Source organism: Macrosteles quadrilineatus, unplaced genomic scaffold (genome assembly GCF_028750875.1).
Source record: "Macrosteles quadrilineatus isolate MER2022 unplaced genomic scaffold, UCM_ALF_1.0 Scaffold_7__1_contigs__length_78375512, whole genome shotgun sequence".
NCBI lineage: Eukaryota > Metazoa > Arthropoda > Insecta > Hemiptera > Cicadellidae > Macrosteles > Macrosteles quadrilineatus.
Window position 1 is genome coordinate 19,418,674 of NW_026542600.1, and position 7,056 is coordinate 19,425,729.

Consider the following 7,056-nt stretch of genomic DNA (forward strand, 5'->3'; position numbering starts at 1 on the left):
GATATAAGAGCGCGTCCAGATACGTTAGTTCTAGCCTTTGCAGACTATAAAAAGCAGCTAGCCTGTCAGATTTAGTTTCGATCATCCACAAGCATCTGGCGAGAAGTGCGCGTACATCTCTCTTCCTCTCTCCAACACCACAAACACACACAAGCACATACAGTCTATCTCTCACACAAGCACTATTTCAGCATACTACTAAATCTGGATTAGGTTTAACCACATACTCTTATTTGAGTTAAGTCGATTTGATCTTCGTCAAATCATCATTTCCAACTTTGTATTGACATTTATTTTAACGAATGTTATAAAAGTAAAGAATGTTTCATTCATTCATCATTTTATATCATGGTGTGTATAGTATGTAAAAAACGAATGTATAAATATTAGAGTAAAGTTCCTGCGATCAGGAAAGCTGGTTTTAGTTAATAAGATTACTTTAATTGCGTTAATTTAATAGGTATATTTTATTTTTTGAAACTAAACAATGTAGCTTATTACATTTTAACACGCGTAACCCAGTAATAAAATCAAAGGAAAATAACCGTTAAAACCCCATAAATGAATTTAAAAAATGTTTAATCGTGGAAGAAAATATTTAATAACATCGTAAATTAGCCAAAAAAATAATTCTTGGTATAGAAATAAATACCTAAATTCAAATGTGCATTTTAATTTACAATCTTTTGATTGGTTTAGTAGTTGATAAAGGTGGCTAACTGTTGATAGTTATAAACTACATTTTCTCTACATAAGATCAGTTATATAATTTAAACTATAATTATTTATAATTTAAACTATTAAATTATAATTTAATAGTTTAATTTGTGTAATTAATTGATAAGAACCCCACGCTTCTTGGTTTGGCGATTATAGAGATTAAAGGAGTAGTAAAAAATGAAAGCCAATAATTTGTATAACTCAACAATATGCCAAACCCATTAATTTATTATCATTTCCAACAATAAACAATTAATTGCAAAAAGCAAATAATCAGTCACTACTATTATCCACTACCCAATGGGTGATTGACACTTGTTAGCTAATTTCCCTACAGCCCCGGGATCGGTTTACTTTTTCATTTTGATGTCTCCAGAGGTTAAAAACATTATTCGTTCAAATTGCATTATATGTTTCTTTATATTCTTCATATGTATATACAGGGTGTAAAGTCTTGAAACAAATCTCTATTTTTTTAACTGAAATATATAGAAATATTCTGTTTGTGGCGTTCATTGTTTACAAAGATTTCGTAATTTTTTACACAAAAAATATTTTTTAACCCCCCTAACAGGGCAGTGGAGAGGAGGCGACTTTTTTCAAAGAGATGGATATCTTACCCCTTAGGGGTAGTGGGGGTAGGGGGTAGCTCAAAATTTTCAAATGACAAGTATAGTCAAGTTTGGTATCATTTTACAGGTCTTGACGAAACATAAACATTGACATAAAGAAAACCAAAATCGACTCACTAATAACAAAATGGCGCCCTAAAACGTGTCAAATCCAAATAACCGTGAGGGTGGCAGAAAAATTAACTTGCACCCTATTTAACTTTTTAACTATTCGAGATATTTGAAATCGGTTTGCGGCAACTTGTTTGGATATGAAGGGCGACAATAATTATGCTAAGTTTTGAAAATCTTGCCCTTAGGGGTAGCGAGGGTAGGGGGTAGCTCAAAATTTTCAAACAGCAAGTATAGTCAAGTTTGGTATCATTTTGTAGGTCTTGAAAAAACATAAACAATTAACATAAAGAAAATAGAAATCGGACCATTAATAACAAAATGGCAGCTAAAAATGATTGAGACAAATGTATTTAAAATAATTTTGAACTGCTATTTTGTTATTAATGGTCCGATTTCTATTTTCTTTATGTTAATTGTTATGTTTTGTCAAGACCTACAATATGATACCAAACTCGACTATACTTGCTGTTTGAACATTTTGAGCTACCCCCTACTCCCGCTACCCCTAAGGTCAAAATTTTCAAAAGTTACCATAATTATTGTCGCCCTTCATATCCAAACAAGTTGCCGCAAACCGATTTCAAATATCTCGAATAGTTAAAAAGTTAAAGAGGGTATAAGTTAATTTTTTTGCCACCCTCATGGTTATTTGGATTTGAAACGTTTTAGGGCGCCATTTTGTTATTAGTGAGCTGATTTTGGTTTTCTTTATGTCAATGTTTATGTTTTGCCAAGACCTGTAAAATGATATCAAACTCGACTATAATTGTCATTTGAAAATTTTGAGCTACCCCTACCCCCACTACCCCTAAGGGCAAAATTTTCAAAATTGACCATAATTATTGTAGCCCCTCATATCTAAGAAGGTTGCCACAAACTAATTTCAAATATCTCAAATGGTTGAAAAGTTAAGGGGGGGTGCAAGTTACTTTTCAGCCACCCTGTATTTTGATAAAACTTGGCAAATTTTTAAGCAAATTTTTAGCTTAGTCTATACTAAGCTATTAATATTTTATAAAAAAAATACACTTTATCAATTTCCTTGTAGCAGCAAACCAAGGTACTCGTTAAACCTACGTTATTTAAATAGATTTAATTGAAGATCAATTCAGACAAACGGAAATTTGCTTAGTCAGCAGGTTTGCTGCGGCAGGGTATTTACAAGTATTATGCTTTTGTAGAATTAAAAATAATATTTGTTTGCAATAAGAACTTGTTTAGCTACGTCTTCCCCCTCTTAAAACCATTATTAAATTTCATCATGAAAGAATTATGGGTTCAAACTATTATTTTCAAAATAGTAAAAGGATATGGTAGGATCATAAAATGTACGTAACGATGTAAGAAAATGAATATACATATTATGTCTAAAGTTTAAAGAGCTAAATATAAAATCGTTTTTATACACCCATTTTTATTTGGGGGTCCACTATAGACACGCTCCAGCGTAAAATTATGAGTGCCGCTTAAGGGTTAACTAGTCTTTGAACTGTTCACACTGTACTGTTAATGAGATAGATTTTTATACCTTTATGGTTTTCATCCCACACTTCTTTACTTCATGAATGGTTAATTAATTCTCCTGTTTACCAAAGAGAATTTAAGAGAATTTAGAATTTTCAATATTACAAATGGTGGCATACATGTTTGAGTGATTCTCCCTTAGATTAGGTTCACTTTCAATTCCCAACTTTATCCCTATAGTTTTTACAAAAGATATTTTTATTTACTAGATTTACATACACTTATGAAATCATTAATCTGTGTCTAGTGTAAACATTCAAAATGTGACTTTCCTTTTCCCCATGGAGGTTGGCTACTTTGAATATAGGAAATTCTGTAAATTCAAAGATATCAAAAACCAACTTTTTTAATGGTTTGTTTTCCGGTTGAAATTAAGAGGACCTTTAGTAACATATTTTAACGTGTTTTCTACACTTTTCTAATGAATCCAACCAAGATAATTGTTATTGCTATACATAATTGAATGAGGTTCATAATTATGAGCGTAAGTATATCCTAGTAAATGAATAGTACAGTTGCAAATTAATTCTGAGTTCTCATAACCATCCAAATAACGTGAAACCCGAGTGCTGACTTCATAAATATTTTTGAGTGAATGAATTCCGAGTAGCACTTTGTTTCACACATACTAAGCAGCATTTTGGGAAGTTTTAAACTGTCGACTTGGTGGTGGTTTTTTTCATCTGAAATCTACCCTTCTCTTCTCTACAAATTAACAATTAAAATATAAAAAAAATAGAAATTTCAAATTGTGAAATTTGTTGTACATAACGTACACAGTAATTCAAGGCTTTTTTAGGGCAATTTATTTATTAACTACGAAAAGAACGTATCCACTGGGTGTTCATTGAAAAATTGATTTGAAGATATTGTAAACTTAATGCATTATCGATCAGTGCAGTGTAGTGACAGTCAACTCAATAAGAATACAAGAATACTTTATTTATTTGCAATCTTAAAGATTGAAAGGGCGTAATACAAGTTGTCCAGTTGTAGCACATGCACACACAAGTCAAAATACAAATTGTCAATAAAAAAATAATAATGTGTGAGAAACCATAATTTCTTGTTATTTGTATATGTTAGCTATAAAGAGGGGGGCGATGTCTACTTGTACCAGCGTCTAGTTGTACCTGCTGCATTTTGGTGACAGGCGTCTAGTTGTACCTCGTCCAAAGCTATAGGTACAACTTGACGATGGTGCGGACGTCTAGTTGTACCTACGACTAGTTGTCTCTACGTCTAGTTGTACCTCTTAAAAATCTACAGGTACAACTAGTCGGGTACGCCACCGTCTACTTGTACCTCATACGTCTGCGTCTACTTGTACCTACGACTACTTGTACCTACGACTACTTGTACCTACGACTACTTGTACCTACGACTAGTTGTACCTACGCCTACTTGTACCTACGTCTAGTTGTACCTACGGCTAGTTGTATCTCCCCTTCAACTTGTCACCAGTTTAAGGGATTTATTTTATTTCTTTTAAAATCATACAATCTTACAAAAATTTTTTATAAACAACTTGCTACAAAAGCCAGGAAAATTTGGCTTGTCTGCAGCTCATTGAGAAACCCCTGTTCTTGATAACAATGCACTTGTGTCCCTTCAGTCCTTATCCATATTACACTTTGGTTTTCCTTCTTTCTTGTCAAGATCTGCTATCATTGTTTTTTCCACTTAAACTCTACCTTTCTATAGAAAACTAACATTAACTAGCTTACACAACAACTGTAAACAGTTATCTTAAATAAATAAATTCAGAGTTTAAAAAAACAAGTAATTGAGTATAATGAAGTGTTTTTGTATGGTATTAGTCACGGAGAATATTACAACAAGTTCAAATTAAAAATGTATATGTTATTCTTATGGATATTACGTAAACTGGCGTAGTTTGGTTGTTGATGCATATACTTTGACAAATAAGTTTATTTCACACTTAACTACTAACTTTTCTTAAAAACACATCTTAATTACCTTCTACGCAAACGTAATGAAAGCTCACTTTTGAAATACCATTGAAATTGAAATAGCATTGAAAAAATAACCCAGATATGACTTTTTTGCGCGCGCTTATTAGTTCTTAGTAAAACTAATCTTGGTTTAGTTGCAGACTACATAGCCAGTGTACACATACCTAGCTCAGTATAAAATTTAGTTTATATAGTTTAACTAGCTTCTCTAGTTTGTTTGAAATGGAACAAATTCCAATCACATGTATTATTTACAGTGTATGTTAAATAGAGAAGTCTGTACATATTGCATATTTTTGGTCGAGTTTTCAACCACTGGACCTCAACTTCATTGTACACTTCATTGTTCATTGTTCACTGGGAAATCCATTGTAAACTATAAGAAATGCACACTAATCAATGCAAATACTTTAAGGTTATGTGAACAAATATTTAAAGGAATCAACAAAAATAGTAATACATAATTGCTAGGCAGCGGTCTATTGCAATTCATTAAGGATATACTGCTTGTATATTTAATAATATATATACATTTTTTAATTAAATAAGCGATTTTCGGTACTAGGGCTGGACAATTTTAATTACAAGCTGCCTTTTCGACCCTGGACAGCAATGCGTAGCTTTCAGCCTCCAATTAACGTCTGTAAAACTACTAAAACATCGTAGTGCGGTGAAAAATATTTGCCAATCATACTCAATTGACTCGGAACACTGCAGTTTCTGATTTAATTAAGGGTATTATTAAAAAGTACTCAAGCAGTAATCAATTAAACAGGGTAACGAATTGAAGGATAGATACAACTATAGGACGCAAAATACGCGTAGGTACAACTAGTCGTAGGTACAACTAGACGTAGGGACCACTAGACGGAGGGACCACTAGTCGTAGGGACTACTAGTCGTAGGGACAACTGGTCGCATCCGTACAAGCTAGGTAATACTAATTGTCAGTGGGATACACGTCTAGTTGTACCTACGTCTACTTGTACCTACGTCTAGTTGTACCTCCTAAAAATCTGCAGGTATAACTAGTCGGGTGTGCCACCGTCTACTTGTACCTACGTCTAGTTGTACCTACGACTAGTTGTCCCTAGGCCTCGAGGTACAAGTAGACGTAGGTACAACTAGACGGCGGGACAACGAGACGCGGAAAAAAACCAAAATTATCAAAAACCAGCAAAATACACCAAATCATGGGGTCAAAATTCTTTAATGCTCTCCCAGAACATATAAAACAAATCAAATCTCCAAAACCTTTTTTTAAATCACTCAAAGAATATTTAGTCCAGAAACCATTCTACAAATTAGATGAGTTCTTTGAAGAGCACACTGCCCACCACAAAGATAGGCTTTAAAATAAACCCACTTTACACCATACACACACACATTAACACTACAATAACACAACAAAAAAAGAAGATGACGATTCCCTAGTCTCTACGACTACGGAGAAGAGGACCAAGGTAAAAGGTAAAAGGTCCCTTAAGAGGCTTTAATGGTAAAATACCCTTCTTTTTAAAAACTTGATGGGAAATCTGAGTAATATAGTTGGGAAATTTTAGTTATACAGTAGGGGAAATTGTGTAATATAGTTGAGAAATTCAAAGTGTCACTATTATTTTTATGCAACACACCTGATGATACAGCACCTTAGATTGTAGGGGATGGATCCAATCCCGTCACCATCAGGTGTGATGTACATGTAATTGTGTCTACTTGGTTCAACAAACGAGTTACTTATTGAGTTGTTGAGAAAATGTTAGACACCCTTGAAAATCTGGGAGGGGAATTTAGCCAAATAGAGAAATATTATTTACTGTCAAAATGTGATGTAAATGTTGTAATTTTAGGTAAACAAGGTAAATAAAATAACTAGGAAGAAATTTGTCATACAGCGAAACTGCATGGTTGAGTCATTATAGCTTGCCAATGAGTCTAAAAAGAATACAAAAAAGAGCAGCCGTCGTCTGCTGTCAGCTGGTTTTAGATAAAATCATAATATCCATCATATCCCATAACCTCAAACCTCATTCTCATTAATTCTATTATTCTATTCTACTCCACTCTACTGACTGACTCTTCTTCTAGGC